The 12,550-nt window shown below is 40.6% G+C and overlaps 1 protein-coding gene across 3 annotated transcripts in view; it reads right to left on the minus strand.

The window, feature by feature from the left end:
- Nucleotides 1-12,550, minus strand: part of OSBPL8 (oxysterol binding protein like 8) — a 164,812-nt gene that overhangs the window by 142,304 nt on the left and 9,958 nt on the right. The window contains exon 1 of one of the 3 annotated variants that reach the window (XM_030214140.1): nt 2,992-3,024. The exons of the other annotated variants lie outside the window; for them this stretch is intronic. The gene's annotated coding sequence lies outside the window, so the exon portion shown is untranslated. Of the gene's footprint in view, nt 1-2,991; nt 3,025-12,550 lie in introns of those variants that run through there. 3 annotated transcript variants of the gene reach the window in all.

A 12,550-nucleotide genomic window follows, 5' to 3' on the forward strand; every position in this document is an offset into this window, starting at 1 on the left:
TGGAGGGCTCGCAGTACCACATTCAAATGCCACGCCGGGCACGGCTGCTGAAGAGGAAGCCAAAGAGCCCCGCATAGGAAACAGACCACATCTCAGTGAGCTGCTAAACAGGAACCGTCCAGTTTGCCCCTAAAACAAGCTAGCGCAGCCACCTGCACTCAAAGGGAATTATATGCCAATCCCTTTTGAAGACCATCCTGAAGAAACTCCAGAATAACCGGAATGTCCGCCCAAAAAGGTGATTCAGCACGTAAAGCACACCACGCCGAGAAAGCTTTCAACACTTGCACGTACGCTGCTGAAGTAGACTGCTTCCGTGCCCCCAAAAGAGTGGCAATGACTGGTCCTGAAAATCCCTTCTTCCTCAGCTGCCACCTCTCAATAGCCAGGCTGTAAGACCAAAGCAGGAGGGATTTTCCAGCAGTCTAATTTCTGACATTGTCATTGTCACACTGCACACTCAAGTGTGCAAACCATTACTGCTAACTCCAGACTCCGTTCCTTTTATCTTGCTGCACCATATGCCTGGAATAGACTTCCTGAGCCGGTACGTCAAGCTCCATCTCTGGCAGTCTTCAAATCTAAGCTAAAAGCCCACCTTTTTGATGCAGCTTTTAACTCTTAACCCTTATTCACTTGTTCATAACCCTTATTTTATCATCCTCACTTTAATATTCCCTTGTTTGTCCTGTTTGTCTGTCCTAATTTAGATTGTAAGCTCTGTCGAGCAGGGACTGTCTCTTCATGTTCAAGTGTACAGCGCTGCGTACATCTAGTAGCGCTTTAGAAATGATAAGTAGTAGAAGTAGTGAAACACACTTGTACTGTAACCTTCCTTCATCACGAGTTCAGAGTGGTACTCCAAATCTTATCAGAACAGAATAGGACTTCTGCACCACACCAGCAGCACTTTGCAGTAGCTATGAGGTGTAAGAATACTACAAAAAAAGAAAAAGCAGAAGTAGCCCACTAACAACAAAACACCAACAAAAGGAGAAGGAGGGGTAGACCAATGTTGTTCCAAAGCAAGAGGTTTATTTATAGATAACTAGCCGTTGAGCCCCTGAAAACGGGCTACTTTTGACTCCACCCGGCCCGAGCAGCACTGTAAACTTACATCAGCACGCAGCAGCAGGCACATCAGCAAAGCTGCCGTTGGGGCAGGCTTCCTTCTCTGCCTGTGTCCCGCCCTCGTGTGACGTAACGTCGGCGAGGGCGGGACAAAGGCAGAGAAGGAAGCCCGACGGCAGCTTTGCTGATGTGCCTGCTGCTGCGTGGTGATGTAAGTTCACAGTGCTCGGGCCAGATGGAGGGGCGGCGGCGACTCCGGGGGGGGGGGGGGGGAGGAGAAGCGGTTCCGACGTCTGCAGCATGCCAGTAGAGACTTCCCTCTCTGTCCCGCCCCCATCATCACGTATTGAAGCGGGGGCGGGGCAGAGAGGGAAGTCTCTACTGCGCATTTGCGAGTGAGTACGGTCACTCGCCGTTTATATGTTTGATAGTTAAAAATGACTCGATTCAGATTCAGATCTGCGTTTCGGCGCCACGTGTGCCCTCAGGATTCATATAATTCTATAAAACAACAAACAAGAATTCAGTAAAAAGAAAAAGTAAATATAATGTAAAAGTAGACATACAACGGCTGCGCAAAGTATTAGCATTATAATATATAAATAATAAATATTTGACAAGAACATATAAATCAATTTGAAAATAATTATAAAATATGCATAACTAAAAATGTTTAGATTAAAAACTGATAATGCATAAGTGAATAACTAAATATAGATAATTATGCATATAAAGTGTAACATATAAAACCATATAAATAACAACAAATAAAATAAGGCATGAATTATATGTACTAAAACAGCATCTATATATATAAAAGGCAACCCCAACGTTCTGAAGCCTCCACGGAAGTTGAGGCACCCGAGATATCCGGTATGCCCTGGAGTGTCTGCACCGCCCTCGCGTCAAAACGTCATGACGTCGAGGGCGGAGCTATTGACACTCGAGGGCCGAAACGGCCCACAGCGAACAAGGCAAGTAGCTTCGAGGGACGGAGGGAGGGGGCCCCTTGCTAGTGCCCGTTTCATTCCGCTCAGAAACGGGCATTTTTTCCTAGTCTGTTATAAAAGCAAAATAGTCGCTGAACAGTAAGAACATGGTTATATGATTATAAATCCGTGTTTACCAAAAGGCACAGGGATATAGTGCTGGAAATGTAAAAAAGAAACTGATTCCAGAGAGAGTGCATGTGGGTAAAACTCCTCAATGGCCACATGAACACCAAAAAGTATATGTGTGTGTGTAATATATATTTATTTATTTTACTATTAAATAGCCACAGATAATAATCATGAAAAAGGACTAAGGATCACTAAAAGATTTTCTTTTGGCTCTAATAGCCTTTTTCACTCCCTCTAACCATGCTGGCTGTCATTTGCTATTCTTTCTACCTTTATTAATACGTGGAATACAATTGGTCTTGGCATCCAAAATGGTAATATTTAGGGGGGGGGGGGTAAATTATTTTTATTATTTGTATTGTTAATTGTAGGTGTCCCTCTATAGACATAGGTAGGACTATTTCTAAGAGCTATTACTGGCTGATAGAGATACCCTAATTAACTTTCTAGCCTTCTAACTGATTGAAGAACCTATAAATCAGACATCAGCCCAAGGACAGGTAGGAGCTGGGATGGGTGGGAGGGAATTAAACTCTAAACTGAGGTTTCCTGTGATTATCAGCTCTGCTCTACACTGATACTAATGGTAAAATCTAGAATAGCCCCTTAACTGCTAGCCTACGAATCTGTAATGAAGAATTTAATTGCTGAACAACCAAGCAAAAATGAACAACCCTATTCATTAAACTGCTTTTGCTAAATAAGCAAAGTTAACTTCAAAATAAAGACACTGAGAATACCTATTTAACTCTGTCAACCTTTCCAAGTTTAAAAGCAATTTCCCAGCAAATAAACTTACCAGTGAAGTCCTGTCTTGCTCTGGAAGTCCTCTCACTGCACCTCTTCTGGACAGAGAACAACAAGAGTCCGGTTGGCAGGTTTCTATGCTCCAACTTCCATGCACTATCATTCCTCATTAGACAAGGTCTATATGCCAAACATAATTGTTGCTACAATTCCTTTCCTCACGAAGTCCAGAAAACCCGAAAAGCATTCTATTTCCATATGGTTTCTATAAAAACCACTTACGAAAAATTTACTTACAATTTCTCCCCATGAAGAAAAATCTAGGAAGAAAGGAAAACAAAAAGCAGCAAGCAACAACCATGGTATCTTTTCTACTAAACTAAGGGGCCTTTTCAAGGCACCTATTGCAACACAATAGGATACCACTTCAACATACTGCAGGTAAGATAGACAAGGAATACGCTTATTCTACAGGTCACTGCATTCCACTTAGGGCTGCACTGCTGAGGCACTTTCCATGGGAGATGCTTAAGCCGAGGTAAGGTTCACCTACCTACTCACATTAACTATAACATGTACTTTCCATAAAAAATATTTCCAAAATAAAACACAGTGTTTAGGTCAGCTCTTGCCAAAACTTTTACCCATTTTAACATTTAAAATTCACATCACTCCAGAGGAGAACAAAAAAGAGTAGATCTCCACTCCCCTGGTCTCATTCACTTTCTAGTCTAACAAAGCTCATGCTGGAGAGGAGCAGGGCCTGTGACTATTCAGACTAGACTGATTGACTCACAGGCTCTGTGCTGACTGCCACTGGTGGGCATAAGTCACAGAGGAGGTCCATAGGGAAGGGGGCGCAGCCCAATTTCTATGATGTCATCTGGTGATAAGACCCGGGCCAACTGAGAACCTGACCTACAGTTTGGGAGTCATCGTTTTATATACACACACATTTTGATTTTGTACTGAAGAAATTAAAAGAATTTAAAAATGAGTACAGTAAAAATGCCAAAAGTAATAAAATTAACAGAGCAACAGAAGCACTGCATGCACATGAACTAACATCTACCACGTTAAGAAAAAAAACAGTGAAACAAACAAAACCTATTCTGTGTAAGATGTGGTTAAGTCACATGTGGTAATTCTATAAATACACTATCAGAAAAAAAAAAAAATTACTTCCCTTCAGCTATGTGGAAAATAACTGAGGAAATATTTTTAAAGCAAAACTGGCACCCTCACAAATTTACATTTGCTAAAACTGGAGAACTGCAAGTAGGCAGCAAGTTTTAAGCACTGATCTTGTATACAGGGAAGTTAGAATGGTGGTCAAACCAGCTATTACTGTTAATGAGAAACAGCCATACACCAAATTAAGGCCAATTCCTACAAGAAGCTTGCAAGGATCCCTAGATACTTCCAGTTACAGTAACCCCAAGAAACTAGATCTGCAGGCAATGCAATACTGGAGAAACAGAAACGAATACAGGGTCAGACATATACCAGACATTTCCTAAAACAAAGAAAATCAAAATGTTCCCACAATAAAATGAACATCTCTTCCCTAATGAAACGTTCAGAACCTTAGTATAAACATATCACATTTTGATTATTGTAACGCCATCTATGCCCGCTGTAAAGAATCTTCCTTGAAAAAATTACAGACAGCTCAAAATACAGAAGGCAGATTAGTTTATAAGGTTACGAGATTTGAGAATGCATCTCCTTTGCTTATAAAACTATGCTGGCTCCCAATCAAAGCCAGAATAGCCTTTAAACTCTGCACATTTGTTTTCAAAACATTAAGGGCTAGATTCTATATAGGGCGCTTAAGCATTCTGTGTGGAAAAAAAATATGCCTAGGCATATTTTATAAAGTTTAGGTGTACTTTAGAGAATATGCCTAGGCATATTTTTTTACGCAATGTACAGAATACATCGAGCGCCTCTCCACATGACCAAATTTAGTCCTGGCCATTTACGCCATCTTTTACTTTGTGCAAATTGCAAATCCCGATGCCTAAATTAGGCGCAGAGTGGGTGTATTTTAACACATCACAGATTTTAGAAATGCCCCATGTCCCGCCCCTGGCCACACCCCCTTTTCAACTATATGACTTAGAATTTAAGTGCACCACATTACAGAATATGCTTAGCCAGTTGTGCACATTAATCTTGCCAATTAGTGCTGATAATTACTTAACATCCAATTGACAGCGCTGATTAGCTAGTTGACCAATTAAGTTACACGTATTGTTTTAGAATACAATTCGATTTGCACACGGAAATTACGGCGAGATATTTAGAATCCAGCAATATATGGCCTAACTCCTGACTATTTGCAATCTCTAATCGATCTTCCCCTTTGCAACACTCCACAGCTAGTGGTTTTTATTTTAGCAATTTGGAGTCCAAGGGGAATTCTCAGATGCAGGCAGTGCTGAATCCTGCAGCTGCCAATACTTGCATCAAATGTCAGAAGTTGAAAATATATCAGCGATGCCTCTTGGGCGCCAAAGACTGCCACATGAAAATACATTAAATCCATTAGTCATGACCTTAAAGCAGAACATTCTCTCATACACACAATGTTTCCCTTCCTCAGGTCAAAAACATTTCAACATTCTCTCTTACCCGATCTTTCCTCACCACCCCTCTACACATTACCCAGTCTCTCCCAGATCATTTTACCTCCCAATATCCCTTTACCTCCTAGTCTCGCCTTCTCATGTCTCCTCATTTCCTCTCCTGCACATCTTTATACCCTGATGTCTCCTGCTCCCAACTCCTCTAAATACCCTCCCCTCCCTCATGTCCCATTACCTGTTTTCTCTCCCCAGGTTCCCTTAGCCCAGTGGTTCCCAAACCTGGTCCCGGAGGCATCTCAGCCAATAAAGTTTTCAGGATATCCACAATGAATATTTGTGAGAGATTTGCAAGCAGTGGAGGCAATGCATGCAAATATCATGCAATCTTTCTTATAAATATTCATTGTGGATATCCTGAAAACCTTACTAGCTTGGATGCCTCCAGGACCAGATTTGGGAACCACTGCCTTAGCCTCTTTGCTTTCTCGATAAACCCCTTTCTCAGTTCCTCTTCTCAACTCCATCTCTGCAGTCTACTTTCACCTAATTCCCTACTCACCCAAAGATATTGATCATATTGGTTTGATATAATCTCTCTTTAGTAAAATCATGCTGCTTCAAACCAGCATTACGGAACCAATGCAAAAAAAATATATGCTAAGCATTGCATACTGTTCAGCTCAACTTTAGTTCACAATTTTGCACATAAGCTAACTGTGCACATAGCCTCACATATACACTAGTGAACAGCACATTTAAATGCACACTAGTGAAGATATTTGCTATTCTACACAGATGGAGAGAAGTGCTCAAAGACCAAAATGCTGAGTGCTATGCTGGGGCTTTTAACACAAGTTTTGAGAAGGCATAAAAAATTCATTCTTCTTCTGTCAGTATTAGTGAGGATTTCATGTCCGATTTTTTCTCCTCACTGCAAGCATTCCAGACAACTTTTTTTCTGGTTTCCATAAAAAGCATGGGTAAAAAAATGAAGAGAATGCGTGCAGCAACAAAGAGCAAATCGCTGGACATAGCTGTTATGCGCACACAAGTCTGCACACAAAAACTATCAACACCCAAAGATGCAAGCGCACACATCTGTGTATGTGCTGCAAGTGCAAACATCCATACATGTGCTTCAGAATATCATTCCAACTCCAAGTGCTCATACAGTAAAAGGCCAGAAATCTGGACCACCAAAAATTACAATTTTCAGACTGGCCGAGGTTCTAGACTCTCTCCCACCCCATCCCCGGCCCTGCCCGCTTGCTTTTTCTGCTCTGCAAGACCTCAAACGCCCCCTCCCCCAACCTTCCTTCCTTCCCTCATGGTCTAGCTCTCTCTCCCATGCCCTTCCCTCTACTCTGTCACACTCTCACCTCTCCTGAACTCTTCGGTGTTGTGGCAGCAAGTTGCATTGGAAGGGACAGTACAGGTCTGAAAGGAAAGGCACGATGCATGCGGAGGCAACCTGTGAGTAAGGCTGCTGTTACCACCACAGCACCAAAGACTATAATAAAGGTAAGAAAGACAGATCCATGGGCAGGAACAGGTGTGAGGAGAAAGATGCTGGACCATACGTGGAGGGAGAGAGGGAGGAGGAGGCATAGCCATAGGGGGGCCCTTGGGGGCCTGGGCCCCTCCTTTGAAAACAGAAGACGCTATATGGGGTGCGGAGAGACTGTAAGGGGAAGAGAGACTCTGCATGGGGATCAACAAAAATTTGCCTAGTCAGCTCTTTATTCTTCCTTAAATTTGAATTTTAAAAGTACTGCCTGAGAATCCAGAAAATCCAAAAACCCAGACTGATCCAATCCATGAGCAGTCCATATTTTTGGACTTCTACTGTACAATTTTTATGCGCAAGATTATAGCTGCCACTTGTGCATACATCTGGTACACTCTCTCATGTTTTACACTGGGCTATCTGCACACTATTTGGCTACTACATTGGGAAGCAAAATTTTGGTGTTACTCTTGCTTTAGGAAGCTGTACACTAAGCATTAGCACACAGCAATAAAGCAAGGTTTTGGAATCAGTCCCTAAATCAGTGCTTCTCAATCCAATCAGGTTTTCAAGATAGCCTCACTGAACACGCATGAGATAAATTTGTATTCACTACCTCCATTCTGTGCAAATCTCTCTCATGCATTCATTGTGGAGAACCTGAAAACCTGACCAGGTGTCCCGAGGACTGGGTTGAAACCCCTGCTCTAGATGCATGCGCATCCCAATTAATATACTGGGTGCACTCAAAACTATGGAATTTCAGTGCTTCAAAAGCATACTCTTAAATGAAATCCTCAATACACAACAGTCCATTGTGACAAACTGTTTCTCAGGCATTCACAGATTAAACCAACTAAAACAGAGGTTCGCCTCTCTTAAAAGCTGATGATTAAGGAAAAAAAAAAGGGGGGGGGGGAGACAATATATGTCAAAATCCTCCCAGGTCTACAGAAAATACAAGGCAAGAAAGTGCAACTGTTCTGTATCATAATTCTACAATTGTTTTTATATATAAAGAATTCACAGATTTTTGCTCCTCAAACCTGGAGTTCTGCACTTGGGGGTACCTTCTTTTTAAGATACCCCTGCAAGTGCATAATTAGGCTGGTGGGAAAGAAGTATGTGTTTACTGAACCTGGACATTTGTCTTCGCTAATCGCCTCAGCTAAGACGGAGAAGCATTAAGATAATGTATAGCCTCCTAGTACAGAAGGATTTCCTTATATTTGTTCCTGAGTTATAATTCTCTCTACATTTGTAATTTTGGATCTCCAATTATGGACTTGAGTGTCTTATATTTTTGAAAGTGTAAAGATTTATTTGCTCTCTCTCTTTTTCCTGTTTAAAAACTATCAGTTAATTGACTCTTTCTTAAGCAAGATGGTTTCTTGTAAAAATTGTTTAAATAAATAATAATAACTAATTAATTAATTAATTTAAAAAAAAAGAATTCACAGAATGACTTTTTCATCCAACTACAGTTGGAAAAACCTGGATGTTTTCAATTTTTACTTCTTGAGGTCCCACTATACCGCCTCCCTTAAGATAATTGTAAAAGGGATACAGAAGTTTAGCTAGCAGACAGCTATTGTCTCCTTTATTTTTGTTTCAGTGCAAACAATTAAGCTATCTGCACAAGTCTATGGAAAACCTAAAGAACTGTAATGGAGGGGCAGTATAGACTGCAAGCAGTGAAGCACTTACAGCGAGCTGCCTCATAACCTGGATTGGGCAAGCAGGATAGGCTGTAGCTGAGAGCTTGTAGTAGAGGCTGTCTAGCTGGCAGGCCAGAGAGACTGTGAATTAGTTATGCACAAATTTCACAGTATAGGCAGCTGTCTAGGGGCTCGCATCAGTTTCCTAAAAGGAAAACTGGCCTTATAGTATCACCTAGAACCGTTATGCCTCATCTGATAAAATGCCATTCCTTAAAATCCAGGGACAGAAGTCCAGGATCCCTCCTGAGCATATCAGACAGATGGAGAATACAAGCTCAAACTTCAACTCAGCAAGTGAAGTATGCATTTTAATCATGGAATAGTATTTGATGTGTGTCTAAAAGAGGGAGACAAACAATGACAGACAAATGCTGTATTGACAATGAGTTTTCAAGTTACAGGAAAAGGGTAAACTAGCTTCCCAACTGCACCAGCATATACAGGGAAAGTGAGTAGATTTGCTGTCTCCACCTACTAGGAGGGTGGCAAATCCACTTGGTGTGGACCGTCTGGCAAAGAGAAAAAGTAACTATTTCTCTCCCCTCCCCCCCCCCCCCAAAAAAAAACCCAAAAGGGTCCCCATCCTAATAAGTCATCCATCTTCATTCATACTATGGACAGTAAAGCATGTCATAACCTTAGTTCACATTTTCCTGTGCTCTCAGGGAATTAAGCTGATTAAGATGAAACCTGAGGAGGTCAGAACATTTTGTGATATCAAAGTTACCTTTGAAAGCTAATTTAAAAAGTGTATTAAGTTAGTCCAATAAAAAAGGTATCATCTTATTTTATTTTCTATGTTTTGTTTTATTTCGATTTATTACCTTTAAAAGTTGACTAACACAGCTACCACACCACTTTACTCAATTAATATTCTAAAAGCTACCCTGCCATTAAAAGTCACAACCTTTTGCATGTTTCTGTACAAAAAGAAAACATGGCATCATAAAATGTTAACATTTCCATTGTTTTTACTTTAAATCTAAAAATTCTGGCCAAGGTTAGAGATATAAAGCCCACACTAGTATAGCACTGCACAGTTGCCATTAAAGATGTAATTTAAGCTAAAGAGAAAAAGAATTCAAGCCATCAAAATGAAAAGGGCTTGTTCAAACTTCTACCTCAAGCACATCTCTCAAAAATAAAAACAGCACTGCACAAGTAAAATTACTGAACTAGTCTAAATTAAGAAATGACCATTTTTTCCTCCATAATACAGATTTAGCTATGACTCTCCACTGCTAAGTACCCATTTCTTCCTGTTGAATATACTATTTGTCCCTTCAATAATCCAGTTTATAAATACTAATTCCTTTTACCACTTCCCTCTCCTGCAGCCTTAACACCAGCCCTTCCACCAACTGATAAAACAAAATGTACTATGCTATTTAAAAAAAGAACACTGCATAAACTAGTCACATGCATGACAATGAAAAAGGGAAAGTCAGATCTCTTCTACAGATAGGGAATCAACTTACCCAATCTCTATTCTCAGAGTACTCCAGTTCAGTGAAAGGAGTTTACTGTCCCTAGTTAGTCAACATCCTAAATTATATAAAGAGCTTTCCCTTTCTCCTTTATAATGGGATAACACCCTACTATGACAAAATGTTAACGCATCAAACGGTGCTCCATATCAATTCAAGTTTGTTTGGTTTTTTTCCCTGCTACCAAACAAATTTAAAAGTAACAACAAATACAAAAATGATCATCAACAGGCTAGAATCAAACCCACCACCTATACACAAAATCAGCTCCTCAAAAGCTGAATTACAAAAACAAACAAACAAGGAATATATAGTTTGGGTGTGGTTCATCTGTGTATTATTAGGTGTAATTGTCTAAAATTCAAAGAAAAACTTCCTTTAACATCTGGCAACCAGCACTAGATTGGACTCGAGACACATTCAGAATAAATGGCATGAATAAATGGAGTGTCCATGCACCATGTGATCCACCCCACATTCACTAGAGCCCTAGAAAGAAGGCACTGCTTGGACCATGGCCCATCAAGTAGTGAAAAACATCCTTCCAGTTCAAGTAGTGCCAACTGCCCCAGCATCTTTCCCCACCTCATCTCCCCCTTTTCCAGTAACCTGCAAATAGGTGGGAAAATGTGGGATACAAATGCAGCAAATAAATATATGCCCCCCTGCAATCTGCCAACTTGGCTAGAGTAGGAGCAGTCAATGAGCTACAAGGACCCTCTTCCCCTGCTTCCCAAGCCACTGTCCACCATGCCCCTGCTCTCCTCTACTTGCCCCACTCTATCTTTATTAGCTCTGAAGACCAGGGGAACAGGTGAACTGAATACATTTAGTGAGCTGTGCTTGAAAGCATGGTGGGTTTTCAACTATATTAGTTGGTTAAGTATATTCTTTCAATGGTCTATTTAAGCAATAATGGACTAGAATACAGTATTTTTTTTGTTAGGATTTACTTTGGTAGCTTTGGTAGATGAGATTAGATGCAAGGAGAGTTCCTAATGAGGAGAAAGGGTTCAGACTGTAATTTAGGCAACAATCAACGGTTCTGCCAACCCAACCCTAGTCTACATAACATCTTTTGCTCATTTTGTCCTAGCCTAAAGGATGTGTTAACGCCTGAAAGCTAGCCAAGAAACATATTGTTAATTTAATATTAAAAATATTAATGTTTTTACTTATTAATCTTTTTTTTACTGTGTAACCTGCTGCCTGTTACTGGATGCTGTGGCTAAGGTAGTATTAACAGAAGACTAACCATTAATTTATAAACTCCATTTACTACCTTTATTTCAAGTGAAAATATATTTCATTTCCTGTTGTCATTGACTCACTTTTTATTTATTTGTTGCATTTGTATCCCACATTTTCCCACCTATTTGCAGGCTCAATGTGGCTTACATAGTACCATTAAGGCGTTTGCCCAGTCAGTTGATAACAAATACAAGGTTGTATAGTGATCGAATGAGGTATATGTGAAAGGTCGGAAGGGATGAAGACAGTGTGTTGTCCAGTACGATCATTAGGCATGCTGTGTTTTGGGTGAAGAGGTTTACGTAGGATCGTTGGGGTAGGCCTTTTTGAAGAGGTTGGTTTTTAGTGATTTCCTGAAGTTCAGGTGGTCATGGACTTTCACAGCTTTTGGGAGGCCATTCCATAGTTGTGCGCTTATGTAGGAAAAGCCGGATATGTAGGCTGTTTTGTATTTCAGTCCTTTGCAATTTGGGTAGTGTAGGTTTAGGTATGATCTTATCATTTCTATAGCACTACTAGACGTATGCAGCGCTGTACACTTGAACATGAACAGACAGTCCCTGCTCGACAGAGCTTACAATCTAATTAGGACAAACAGGACAAACGAGAGATAAGGGAATATTAAAGTGAGGATGATAAATTAAGGGTTCTGAACAAGTGAATAGGGGTTAGGAGTTAAAAGCAGCATCAAAAAGGTGGGCTTTTAGCTTAGATTTGAAGACGGCCAGAGATGGAGCTTGACGTACCGGCTCAGGAAGTCTATTCCAGGCATATGGTGCAGCAAGATAAAAGGAACGGAGTCTGCAGTTAGCGGTGGAGGAGAAGGGTGCAGATAAGAGAAGTTTTAAGAATAATGCTTACTTCAATTTAGTACTGTAGCTACACAAGATTATCTCCAAAACATTTACTCTAGGGGTGAAAACATGAGGGCAAGTCAGATAACATATACACTGATATAATTATCAATATAGAAGAAAACCTCACTGCCATTTTCTTGCAAGATGAATCCTTAAAAGGTATTAATTTGTCATTTCCTCTGTACACCAAAGATACA

This window comes from Microcaecilia unicolor, chromosome 9 (genome assembly GCF_901765095.1).
Source record: "Microcaecilia unicolor chromosome 9, aMicUni1.1, whole genome shotgun sequence".
Taxonomy (NCBI): Eukaryota; Metazoa; Chordata; class Amphibia; order Gymnophiona; family Siphonopidae; genus Microcaecilia; species Microcaecilia unicolor.